This window comes from Panthera pardus, unplaced genomic scaffold (genome assembly GCF_024362965.1).
Source record: "Panthera pardus isolate Hobbes unplaced genomic scaffold, ASM2436296v1 HiC_scaffold_5, whole genome shotgun sequence".
NCBI classification, from domain to species: Eukaryota; Metazoa; Chordata; class Mammalia; order Carnivora; family Felidae; genus Panthera; species Panthera pardus.
Genome location: NW_026526980.1, coordinates 15,258,561 through 15,272,981, shown reverse-complemented (window position 1 = coordinate 15,272,981; position 14,421 = coordinate 15,258,561).

The following is a 14,421-nucleotide window of genomic DNA, read 5'->3' as shown; positions in this document are numbered from 1 at the left end:
GGTCAAATAAGAAAAAAAAAAAAAAAAAGACATCATTTCACTAATAAATGCCGAAGAAACATTTAAAAAGAACTCAGCATCCTTTCCTGATGAAAACCCTTGGCATGCGTTAAAGAAAAAGGTTTCCATCATACGCCTCTCTGCAAACCACTGCAATCTGGCTCTTGCTGGCACCACGCCACGGAAACTGCTTTTCCCCAAGGCGGTCAGTGCCCTACATATTGCCAAATCCAATGTACTTGGATGGGGACCAATAAATATGTAATGAATTAAAGAAGAAATGATAAAAGACTCTCAGATCCACAGTCAACATCACACTTAAAACACCAGGGTTGTCTCTTCAAAGTCGGAAACTAAACCAGGATGTGAGCTACCACTCTCAGTTGACATTTTTCTGGAAAGCTCAAGTAAAAACAAGCAAAAAAAAAAAAAAAAAAAAAAACCCACCATGGAGATGGAGATGAAACAAAGCACTGCTATTGAAAATAAGGAAATGATAATTATCTTTCTTTGCATGAAACCAAGGAGAATCATCCAAAAGTGATCAGAAACAAGAGAGTCCTAGAAGTTTACAAAATAAGTACACAAAGAGCAATGGTTTTCCCCGAATATCAGCAAAGGGAATATCTATGAGATGATTAGTGGTGAGGCAATTGAGAAAGTAAGACATAAAGAAGGCACAGAATCCTACAAATAAGAACAACCTAGGTAAGAGTTACAGAATTCCAGGGGTGCCTGGGTGGCTTAGTTGGTTAAGCGTCTGACTCTTGATTTCAGCTCAGGTCATGATCTCGTAGTTCGTAAGTTCAAGCCCCGCGTCGGGCTCTCTGCTGACAGCTCAGAGCCTGGAGTCTGCTTTAGATTCTGTGTCTCCCTCTCTCTCTGCCCTCCACTGCTTGCGCGCTCTCTCTCAAAAATAGATAAACATTAACAAAAAAGTTACAGAATTCCAGCTTTACAAATGTAAAAAGAGAGTTGTATGGAGGATAGGATTTTTAAAAATTGGCTAAATGTGAGGGGCCTCTGGGTGGCTCAGTCGGTTGAGCGTCCAACTTCGGCTCAGGTCACCATCTCATAGCTCATGGGTTCCAGCCCCGCGTCAGGCTCCGTGCTGACAGCTCAGAGCCTGGAGCCTGCTTCAGATTCTGTGCTTCCCTCTCTCTGCCCCTCACCCACTCACATTCTGTCTCTGTCTCTCTCAAAAATAAATAAACACTAAAAAGATGTTTTTAATTGGCTAAATGTGAAAAATAAATGATGCTTAGGTTGTGAATTTTCTGTTAAATTCTAAGTGAGAGGGGCAGCTGGGTAGCCCAGTCAGTAAAACATTGGACTCTTGATTTCGGCTCAATTCATGATGTCACAGTACATGAGATCAAGCCTCGTGTCTGGCTCTGTGCTGAAAGTGTGGAGGCTCCTTGGGATTCTCTCTCTCTCCCTCTCTCTCTGCCTCTCCCTGGCTTGTGCTCTCTTTCTCTCTCTCTCTCTCTCTCTCTCTCTCTCTCTCTCTCTCTCTCAAAATAAATAAACTTAAAAAAAATTCTAAGTGAGAGAGATGGGCTTGATACCTAGCATCAGGTACAGCTTAACTATGAGACAAGGTCAAGATCATTAAAGTGGGGGCTAAAAGCATCCTCCAGTTTCCTCATTGCAGTCCCTAATCTCCAGCTGAAGTTCCAGAATTTGTAACCAGCTGACCTGAGATGGTAGTTGTGCTTCTCTTGGCAGAGAAGTAACTTGACAAATGTGGCAAAGTGTGTGAACAGGTATATAGACGATGGACAAATAAATTAAACCTGTGGTGTTAATACTTTTGTTAGGTTCAGCAGTGTTTATTTTATTTAACTTTTTTTTTTTTTTGAGAGAGAGACAGCATGAGCAGGGGAGGGATGGAGAAGGGGGGACAGAGAATCCAAAGTGGGCTCTGTGCTTACAGGCTGACAGCGCAGAGCCTGATGTGGGGCTCGAACTCACAAACCACGAGATTACCTGAACTGAAGTTGGACGCTCAACCGCCTGAGCCACCCAGGTGCCCCAGGTTCAGCAGTGTTTATAGTCCTTGTGATTATCTGTGGATTCTACATAGCACGTAAGGTGCGTAACACCTTGAGAGAATTTTACATATTTAACGTGCACTGATTTTGAAATGTATTGATTGAATTATTACACTATTCTAGGTACTGGGCATACAGTGATCAAACGACAGATGATGTCCCTGCCTTAATAGAGTATAAGCTCTAATCACAGAAGAGCACAGAAAACAAACAAACAAAACCTTCAATGATGTGATTTTTAAAAAGTAACTGACGCTGGGAACAAAAGAAACCTGGTTAAGGGACAGACATGAAAGGGATATACTTTAGATCTGAGACTGCTCTGAGGGGGCATTTGAGCTGAGATCAAAAATGTATGAAGGAGCAAATCAGGCAGATTCAAAGCAGTCCATGCTAGGAAACAGAGAGGCAGAAATGAGCCTGGTATGTTCCAGGGTCTGGAAGGCAACCACTATGGCTGGAACCGAGCGAGTGATGGGGACTGGAGGTGGAAAGCAAAGCAGGTGCCGGGTCTGACAACCTCGGGGATGGATCTGGATTTGGTTTGTAATGTGAAGGGAAGCCATTGGAAGGTTTCCAGCATGGGTGTAGTGTGATGTGTCTTATGCTTTAAAAGCCCACGGGGGTGGGGTAGGGCTGCAGCAAGGAGGGGGTACAAGCGGAAGCAAGCGGGCCAGTTGAGAGGCCCCCATTAAGGAGTCCAGGTGGAAGATGATATTGCCTTGGAAGAGAATGGTGCAGTGTTAATGGAGAGAAGTGGGTATTTGGGAGATCTGCTTTGAAAGTGGGGCCAAAGAACTGAACGACGGATCGACTGGGTGTGGGATGTGCGGCAATGGGAAATTAAGGAATTTCTAGGGTTTGGAACAGCACAGCAGGGTAGATGGTGGGAAGATACTGGGACATGTATGTGGAGGGGACATCAAGAATTCTAGCTTGGACCTGTAAAATGTGTGGTGCCTCTTCGCTACCCAAGCAGAGATGGTGAGTAGGCAGATGGTTGTGGGAAACTACAAGTGTGTAGTTTGTATACAGACAGTATTCACAAAGACCTAGGACACCAGAAGGAAAGGATTTAAGTGGAGCAGTGTTGAGGTCTGAGGCCTGAACCCCGGGGCATTCCACTATTTAGGGCAAGTGGGGAGAGCAAGAGGAACAAAGAAAAGATCTGAGAGGGAGCAGGGGTGTCTCCCTGCTCAAAAAAAAGTGATGAGTTTCGTGAAATTCTCCTGATGTGTTGAGAAACATGAGGGCGGAGACTGGGCCATTGGATTGGCAAACAAGGTCATCAGTGGCTGTCGCTTGGAAAAATTTGACTGGAGTAGGGTCAAATGTACCACTGAAGATCTACACAACATATGTCCAAATATTTAAGTACTATCAATCGAGCAAACTGCTAAGTAAAATATGATCTTCCTACCGTGACACATAGATAGTCATCATATATTGGAAGGCGAGGTTCAAATTTAGAATCTCTGATTCCTTGAGCTTCTCCCCGGAACGAATTGATGGAGAGAGAAGCGGTCCCCCGGCCTTCTCCCCCTTTTACTTCCCTGCCTCCAGGCTGAACATCCAAGCTCCACCTGCACGCGCTTCCCCAACCCTGCACCCCAGCAAACAGCCATCTCTCAGGTGTGGAGGTGCGTACCCCACATCCCTTGGAACTGGGGAACAGCACCTCAGGAACCCCGAGAACTGGTTCAGGGGACATCAACGGGGAATTCTGGGGTTCTAGGTGCCTTGGATGAGGTCTGGGAGGGTATGGCAGAGGGTGGTCCAAGTGGGGACCTTGAAAGCATGGAGCTTGGGCAGTGAAGACAGAATGGGAAAATGTGAGGTAAGGCAGTGGAGAAAGCAAGTGTAGACAGAGCTCTGAAAGAACTTTTCCTATGATGGAGTAAGAGCTGAAAGGAGAGGGGAAGCCAAAGAAAATGGTCTTAGTTGCATTTTTTAAACAAAATTTTAAATGTTTATTTTTAAGAGAGAGAAAAAGTGAGAGAGAGAGAGAGAGAGAAAACGCTCAAGTTGGGGAGGGGCAGAGGGGGAAGGAGACACAGAATCCAAAGCTGGCTCCAGGCTCTGAGCTGTCAGCACAGAGCCTGACACGGGGCTCAAACCCATGAACCTGAGACCACAACCTGAGCCAAAGTCAGACGCCCAACCAAGTGAGCCACCCAGGCACCCCTGGGGAAATGTAATATTAGAGGGGCAGTGCTGGAGGCTTACTGGAGAATTGTGGACATAAATTTCAAGCAAACCCGGTAAACATACTTGTGCATGGTTCTCCTCTCGCTGCTTTCCGTTGCCAGGTGAAGTATCTTAAAAGTTGGGGTAAGAGAGTTTGATTGATATAAGATTTGTGACTTTAATTAAAAATACTTAAGAGAATTTGATTGATTTAGAATTGCAATGGAATGTGTAGAAACCTCTGGATTAGTAAATAATTTCAGACTTAATAGATTTGTAAATAGTGTTCGGTGCTTAGCAATTCTGTTTGTTACATTTATAATCCTGCCTTGTCAGACATTTGAAGCACTGAAGAGAATCAAATTTGCAATTGTGGTTAAAAATGCCAATGATGAGGGAATGTTATTAATCAACTTTGTAAATGATGTTAAATATTTAGGAGAATTTACTATGTCAAATTTACAAGCTAATTTAGCATTGATCTAAGAACAAATAAAAATCTGTCAGTCGCTAACTTTACATAAGAGATAGCTAGACTTATAAACACAATAACATGATCTGTAGGTTGTGTGTTAAAGACTTAGGGAAAACTAGGTTTTTAAATCTGTAACTTTAACAAATTGAGCATTCGCTAAAACACAGATAACTGTAAGTATACTCTTGTTTGCAGTAAGGTCCAAATTTAGATGCAAAAAATATCGCTGTTCCCTGTGAGATGCCATCTGATGCCAGTCTCCATATTTCCTCAGCACAGGTACCCACAGCCCATGTTCTGAAATTCCACTAAAATGATAGAAAAACACAGTCCTTCATTAGCTGTGGTTTTTCTCTCTACTGTTTTAGCTAACCCCGGGGTCAACCACAGCCCAGAATCAGATGACCCTCCTTCCAACTTATCATCAGAAGGTCAGTAATAGCCTAATGTTACATCACATGCCTACATTATACACCTCGCATCATCTCATCATGTGGGCATTTTATCATCTCCCATCATCTCAAGAAGGGTAGATACTGGACAATGAGATATTTTAAGAGAGACCACATTTGCATAACTTTTATTACAGTATATTGTTATAATTGTTCTATTATTTGTTATTCTTTTTTTAATTTTTTTATTCAAAAAAATTTTTTAATGTTTATTTATTTTTGAGAGAGAGACCACGGGAGGGGCAGAGAGAGGGACAGAGGATCAAAGAGGGCTCTGTGCTAACAGCAGAGAGCCTGATATGGGGCTTGAACTCACAAACTGTGAGATCATGACCTGAGCTGAAGTTGGATGCTTAACCAACTGAGTTACCCAGGTGCCCATTTTTGTTATTATTCTTAATCTCACTGTGCCTTATTTATTTAAAAAAAATTTTGGGGGGGGTTGGGGGCAGAGGGACAGGGCAAGAGAGAATCCTAAGCAGGCTCCCTGCCCAGAGCAGAGCCTGACGTGGGGCTCAATCTCACAACTGTAAGGTCATCACCTGAACCGAAATCAAGACTTGAACACTTAACCGACCTAGCCCCCAAGCACCCCTCCCTGGGCCTAATTTATAAGTTAAACTGTACCATAGGTAAGTATATGTAGGAAAAATCATAGTATATACAGGGTTTGGTACTATCCAGGGTTTCAGGCATTCACTGGGGGTGTCGGAACATACACCCGGTGGTTAAGGTGGGGCTACTGTATATATCTTCTATTTATATACACATGCAAATTTTGCATATATCCATAATTGCCAAAAAACAAGAAAGAATCCTATCAGTAAATCAGAAATGGTGACGAATTCTTGTAAGACAGACTACATAAGGGTCCGAATCAATGGCAAAATCAGGTTAGAGAAACTTGACACTGAACACTCAGGAGGGAAGGCACTTCTTCCCAAGGGAGCCTGGGGGAAATCCAAGATTAAAGGAAACAAACAAGAAGAATGAAAGAGGTCCCCCAGGGTAGTCCTTGAGGTAATTAAATACAGGGCTGCATTTGGTCTGGCTGGATCAGACATCCCCTTCTGGCTGGCAGCTCCAGAAGGATAAAGTTTCCGGGATGAAGACCTCAAGACTATTTTTTTTGAACAACAGAATAAATACTTCTCCCTGGGAAGGCTCTGAATTTGAAGGTTGACCTGATTGGGGAAGCACAGCCCTTCTTAACAAGGCCTCCATAACAACAGGGGCCAAGGTTGGGGAGGAAGAGGAAAGGTTGTTCCCAAAGACTGCCCCCGACAGCCATGTGGGTAGCTCTCCAGGGTAGGACACTTCAGAGTAACCACAGAGGCTGCAGAATAAGATGAACAGTGTCCAAGATAATATTGAGTTACCACAAAGGATAGAATATAAGCAACCTGGTCTAGCAGTAGGTGTACCCCCTGTCTCTTAGAATCTCCAAAATTAGCTCCTGAAGTAAGAACAGGGATTCTCATTTGGACTCCAGCTTCCAACATAGCAAAGTCTGGAGAAAATAAATGGTGGATATAAGAAACATGGTATCCAAAAAAAAAAAAAACAAAAAAAAAAACCACAAAAAACAAAAACCATTAAAACTTGTGGATATATCTGAATAAATAAATGAGTAGAACTTCATAAGATCTCAGCATTGGAGTCAAGATGAAAAGGTTTGAAGGTATGTTATGGCTTGAATTGTTCCAGGAGAGGCCCAGGTGCAGTGTAAGTTTAGATATTGCCAGGAAGATATCTATTTAAGGAGATTTAAGGTAAATTGGGATGGGTCATCCAGGAGGCTCCTGGGGTATTGGTAATATTCCATTTGTCAATGTAAAAATCTTAAGTTTTGTTTGCTTTATGTTCTTTTTTCCAGTGTGTATTATATTTCTCTACTTGTGGCATTTTATAATAAAACATTTAAAAAACAAACAAAAAGCAAGAATGACTACTAGATTTTTAGTTTTCAAACCCAGCTGAGCATTAAATAAGGACTTGGTGGTGGGGGGCAGAGAGGAGGAGTTAAAAAATACTGATGCCTAGAACACCCCCCAGACCAAATAAATTAGAATCTCTGGGATGGAGTCAGACATATGTATCTGAGAACTGCTGCACTAGAAGAATAGAAATAAAAATAAACACACTCAACAGGAGGAAACATTAATCACAATCATTGTTAATGGGTTAAATTCCCCAATTAAAAGGCAGAACCTAGACAAGATCACCAACGTCCACATTTTCTTCATTTCTCAGGTGTCCTATCAGTATTGGCTTGGTTCTCAAATTCCTCGTGGTCATAAGATTGCTGTAGAAATACTGTCCCTATATTCTTTTACATTTGGATTCAGAGGGAAAACTCTTGAGTTTGTGCTGGAAATCTCAAAAGTGTCGTGGCATTTCTCTCTCCCTCTTTTTTTTCCCCCTAAAGTGATCATGTGCCAATCACTTACCCTTGAGCAGGTCACTATGACCAGGAGACTTTGACTGACCATCTACTGCACAGGTATGGGGTGGAGTCAATACCACTGGAACTACGTGGGATGAGAGTATGGGGGAAAAGGTGGAGGGGCGCCTGGGTGGCGCAGTCGGTTAAGCGTCCGACTTCAGCCAGGTCACGATCTCGCGGTCCGTGAGTTCGAGCCCCGCGTCGGGCTCTGGGCTGATGGCTCAGAGCCTGGAGCCTGTTTCCGATTCTGTGTCTCCCTCTCTCTCTGCCCCTTCCCCCGTTCATGCTCTGTCTCTCTCTGTCCCAAAAATAAATAAACGTTGAAAAAAAAAATTTTTTTTAAATAAAAATAAAAAATAAAAGAAAAGGTGGAACCACAAGCAAAACCCAAAAGCTGTTAGAGTGAATGGAAGCTGGGCATTCAAAATGAAAACAGAAAACAAAAAACCTTTCCATAACGGAAATACAGAGTTAAAACGTTAGAAAACAAATATAAACTAAACCAAAGTGGATAGGTTCAAAGTAGGAGGTTAAGAGATGGAAACTGGTTGAAAAAAATATCATGTCCTAAATGAAAGAGTTGCCTGTGGCCTTGGCTGTGGCTGGAGAAAGAGCACTGGACAAGCTGAGTCAATATCCATGGCAACTAGTCCATCCTACATCCCCAAATATGTATCTGCAGTTCAGATTTCTCTCTCCACATTTATATACACACTCTGGACAATTATTCTACATATCTGAAAGGCAGCTCAAATTCATCATGTGCAAAACTTAATTATCAAAAGACCACAAACCTGCTCCTCCTCTTGAATTCCTTCTCTCTTTAAAAAAAAAAAAAATGTTTAATGTTTATTTATTTTTGAGAGAGAGAGAGAGAGAATGTGAGAAGGGGAGGGGCAGAGAGAGAGGGAGACACAGAATTCGAAGCAGGCTCCAGGCTCTGAGCTGTCAGCACAGAGCCCGACATGGGGCTCAAACCCAAGAACCACGAGATCATGACATGAGTGGAAGTCTGATGCTTAACCAACTGAGCCACCAGGCGCCCCCTTCTGTCTTTTTTTAAATTTTATTTTTTTAATCCAAAAAAAATTTTTTTATTTTAGAGAGAGCACGCACATGCGTTTGTAAGTGGGGGAGGGGCAGAGGGAGAGAGACAATCTTTTTTTTTAATTGTTTGTTTATTTATGAGAGAAGTGAGGGAGGGAGGGGCAGAGAGAAAGGGAGAGAGAGAATCCCAAGCAGGCTCCATGCTGTGAAAAAGAGAGCCCTACCCAGGGTTTGATCTCACAAACCGTGAGATTATGACGTGAGCTGAAATCAAGAGTTGGACACTCAACTGACTGAGCCACCCAGGTGCCCCTACCTTTTCTTTATTAATAACCCCGTCCTCTGAACTGGGGACCTGGGATCATCTTTTATTTTTTATTTTTATTATCTTTAATTTTTTTTCAACGTTTATTTATTTTTGAGACAGAGAGAGACAGAGCATGAACAGGGGAGGGGCAGAGAGAGAGGGGACACAGAATCTGAAACAGGCTGCAGGCTCTGAGCGGTCAGCACAGAGCTCGATGCGGGGCTCGAACTCACGGGCCATGAGATCATGACCTGAGCCGAAGTCGGACACCCAACCGACCAAGCCACCCAGGTGCCCCCTGGGGTCATCTTTTAATTCCTTCCTCTCTCACCTCTGCGTTAATCTTTCTCTAAGTATGTCCATTCCATGTCCATACCACATCTCAGGTCCACTCCTGAGTCTTCACCAGTGCTTAACACAACTGCATTTTAACCATTCGGCTAATTTGTTTGAATACATATCTCTTCCACGAGGCTGGATCCATGACAAGAGGCCCCATCTCAGTTTTACGTTTCTGTGTCCCCAAATCTGAAATTTGTTACTGGTACTCCTTAGGTACTCAGATATTTGTGGAAAGATTAGACTAAGTTAAAGTCTGCCAGCATCAAGGTTTATGCACCACCTTCCAAACCTAGCACTATATTACTTGGGTAATCTTCTGAAAATGCAAATTTGCCTCTATTTTACCCTCTGTTTAAAATCTTTGCATCTTTCAATACCCTAACCTACCCCCCATCACCTAAAGCAAAGTAGTGTCTCTTAAATTTTCAGTATCTAATAACAACTTACTGGCTGTCTGGAGCATTTGCAAACCTCCCCTTTTAAGTAAATATCCATCGGTTTTTTAAATAATAAAATGAAGATATAATAACTTAAAATTAATAATATTCAAGTATCCCTTGCTGTCCAATTGTATTTATCTCCTAAGTTTGAGTTTAGAAAACAAGTTCATATAGCAAAGGATCCAGGAAGATTTGCACATACTTGGTACCTGAATTTTGGATAACAAGTAGCAAGAGTTTGGATAGAATTACTGCTAGAAGTCTTTGAATATACTCAGATCCTGAACTGAGGAAGAAAGAGTTAAAAATTGCAAAAGCAGAGTGGTGAGAAATATCAGATCAGTAAAAGGGAGACTGCTGTTTGTAGTCGATTTAAAGTATATAGTTAAAATAAATATATATCTGGATTAATCACAGATGCAACTTATTTTCGTTGCACTAAATGAGAAAGCACTAACTAAGAATTATGGGCTACTGGTTAAAGCAGAAAATGTTTAGTGGCCCTGAGAGATGGGATTTTATGAAGTCAGATGGGACATATACTTAGAAACAGCGGTGACGTTTCTCATTAAAGACCACTTTCATGACCCGCCAAGTCTAAGAACAGATCCCCTTCAAAGGTTGGACGGCTTCACTGGGGTGATAGTTGCAAATGAACTGCTTTTTGTTTTTTGTTTGGGTTCAGCTCTTGCAAAGAATCCCTCTGTGATTCCTAGCATTGTGTATGGTTATTAAATAATATGTCATTGATTTCTTTCTCCAGAGAATGAAGAAAATCAAGTGTTGTCAATGCCTGCCTGCGAAGCCTCCTGCCTCAAAGTTCAATTTCCTGATACCTTATCCTCAGCACTGAATATCCTCAGCACATTATATCCTATTATGTTGGGCCTGAAAGGAGAAGTTCAAGCTCCTGACCACAGTGTGTTGACATATCACTTGAAATCAGAGATAACATTTCTTCACAGTGCTGATAACGACAACAAGGACCAGATTTATGATTTCTGGTCTTTCACGGGATCATCAGTGTTATAAAGAAATCTTATCTCCTCCTTCATTTTGACTATTCACATGAGTACCTTCCCCGGGGATAGCCAGCATGCTTCAGTGTGGAAAAGTAGTTTTGGTACCTGCCACCCGTATCTGCACAAAAAACACAGGAAAGACATATGCTCAGTGACTGAGATTTGATGGTGCTAACAATTTTCATGACATCTTCAACCCTTAATTAAGATCAGGATGCATAACTGTTCTTAGTAAGTAAAGCGGTAGGCCATTTAGCACTTGGATACAACCATTTTTGAGTAGTCAAGTGAGGTTGATGGTCAAAATGGCACAGTTCCATGCCCTTCCTCCTCCTATCATATCGTAGTATCCTCTCTCCTCATCTGTGAGATGGCCATGTGACTCTGCTGCAGCCCCGTGGGATGTCAGTGATTGTGACAAGGCAGAGACTTGATGAGTGCTTCCATATTTGGGCTGGCTTGTTCTTGCTCCTCTGCCTTTGCCATAAGAACACGCCTGGGCTAGCCTGCTGAAGGATGGGACGCGTGGTGTGGAGCTACCCCAGTTGTCCCAGATAAGTCTATCCCAGACTAGCCAAGCTGATACCTGGACATATGAAAAAACCCAGCCAGCCGCAACAGAACTGCCCACATGACCCACAGTCCAGCCAGGCTGGTTTCAAGGTCATGTGACGTTTGTAGTCACAAAGGGGCTCTGTGTTAAGAAGGCCCTATGCTTGGTTTAATGTTCTGCTGTCACTGTCTTTAAATTCTTAGTAATTTTTCCTTAAGGGGCCCTGCATTTTTATTTTGCACTGAGCTCCACAAATTATGTAGCTGACCCTGCCCACATCTTATCGATGACACTGGGGTGAGCCTAGCTGAGATGGGAGAACCACCTGTTGGCCTACAGACTCGTGAGATCAATAAATTCTCAGTGTTTAAGTGACTGTGAGATTGTGTTGCATTATTGTAGTGATAGATACTGATACAGCAACCCTTTCTTAGGCGGACACATGGCTGGTCCTCCATGATGAGCATTACCTCAGAGATGCTTCTAATCTGCACCGTGTCTCACAAAAATATTAAGTTAATTGATAAAGAGAAGTCAAAAATACCAAGTGTGTCTTTCCCTTTTATATATGTACCACCGGGATGCAAAGAGCTGGTTCAGACCTTCCCTACTAGTGTTTTAGACTCAGCTGTAAAACAAAATATCACCATGATAATAATAGTTCCACCGTATTTGTATGCCATTTGTGTTATGCAGCATACAACCCTGTCATTAGGTTTGCTTATGGCTACCTTTGCTTTTCTCCTAGCATTTGTGCTGAATTTGAGGCTGGCTTACTTATTTATTTATTTATTTTGAGAGAGAGAGAGAGAGAGAGAGAGCAGCAGAAGGGCAGAGAGAGACAATCCCAAGCAGGCTCTGCACTGTCAGCGCAGAGCCCAACTTGGGGCTCAATCCCCCGAACTGTGAGATCATGACCTCAGCCACAATCAAGAGTCAAATGTGTAACCGACTGAGCCACCCAGGAGTCCCGAGGCTGGTTTTATAAGAGTGCTGACCACAGCAGTGCTTGTATCTGTTGTTGCTGTTGCTTAGCCTCTTTACATTTAGAAATAAAATTAATCTCATATCACAAAACATTTTGTACTTAGTCCAGGAAAATCTACTGGTGAACCAGCTATGTTATTCTACTTTGGAAATGACATGAAATCTCTGAAGGCGTCATGAAGCTCTCGGACAGAGTTTTCTAATAGAGTGTACATTAGAGAGAAGAGGGGGATAAATCCCTTCCTCAAAAAAATCCAGTTTTTAGATATTCATAGCCACACTTCCCATTCACACGTTGCCTTTCAGCATCTTGGATGAAATCATCACATTCACAGATGCTCTTGTCCCAACAGATCCTGAAGTCCTGTTCCCTAATTATGCTTCTGACTTGCCGTGTTTGTATTACTATTTTTGTCTTTGCTTCTACACTTCAACGAACCACTTTATAGTCATTAATCTATTTTTGTTCATCAGAACCATAACAAAACATAAGAGTAACAACAAAAAATGCAAATTTTACACCCATAAACAATAACATGCACGTGATGTAGCTAAAATAAACTATGTATCCTACTGACTGAATTTCAACTACACCTTGTTAAGAGTCTGACCATTTTGAGCCATCTGCATCCTTGGACCATTATTAGGAGAATAATGGTACTTGATAATTTTTCTTCCTTTTCAAATGTATACAATTCTTAAGCACCTATTTTCCCATTGCCTATGTCACAGAAGCTGTCTGACAACTTGAAGACCATTTGTTTTACAGACAAACGGATCTCATTTTAGGAATACTGACCCGAAAGATAAAGCCTGAATTCTTTGATGTGGTGTATAAGCCATCCCATAATCTTACAGTTGTCATTAGTGTGTGTGTGTGTGTGTGTGTGTGTGTGTGTGTGTGTAAGCTGTTATTGGTATAACAATGGCAATATCCCCGAGACCTTAAATGAGATCACGTGATCAGTGCCAATCTGAGCATTTCAAATGGATTCTTATTTTAAATTCACAATAGCACTTGGAGGTAGGTGCTAGTGTTGTTATTACACACTTACAGATAGGGAATTATGAATATTACAGAGGTACTTGCTTATGATCACAGAACTAGTAGGAGGCTGAGCAGAAACGTGATCCCAGGCTTGTCTAACTCCTAACGACCATGTTATCCGGTAGTCTCTCTTTGACCTCCCCTTCCTGTACTCTCGTGCAAACACACTGAGCCACAGCCATGCCACAGCCATGCCACACCCCCTTCCATTCCTCAGTGACCTTCCATCTGTGTCTGTGCATTTGGCTCCCTCTGAAATGTTCTCTTCCATCTCTCCCCTTGTCACCTTGGTGAACTCTCACTCACCTGTCAGCACCCCATTTAAGAGTCTACTTTATAAAGTCTTTTCTTCCACCCACATCCTAGGATTTTTACCTCGTCTGTTAATAGCCTACATTTTATTTCTTTCCGTTATCCAGATAAAGATGCAAAAATGTCTAGAGTGACAGCTGAGTTATTAAGAATTACAATATGACAGAACATAATTTACTACATTTTATCTGATTGTTCCCTGGTCTATCATTAGTTGATTCCATTTACTGACTTATGTCTCAATGAATAGGCAGTTCCTTACCTTAAAAATGTTATTCTCAGGTGGTCAGAGAACAGAATTAATTCTCATTGTGTCTATAATAACAACTAGTTAACTTCATGAGGCACAGAAAATACATTCTCTATTTTACCCTTTCCAATTTACTCTCAGGGAGTGAGACCCATGATAATAGATAAAGTTTCTAAAATCACTATCCCTGGTGGATGATACTGTTTTATAGATACTTAGAAAATACAGTTCTATCAAGGTGGCAAAAACACATCTTCAGGTCTGCTAGTAATTAAGAAAGCCGTAAGTTAATCAGCTATATTCTTTTTGAAGAGAAAGCAGAAGGCAGTGGTTTAGAGTAATGGTCCCATACAGTCATTTGAACATTTACTTCAACAGTATACATACTGGGCCTGCACCCCCACAAATGTGTGTATTTATTTATAGTTTATGTATGTGCACATACTACCGTATGCAACGTTCAGTATGTCACAGAACATTCACGAAATGGAAACTAATA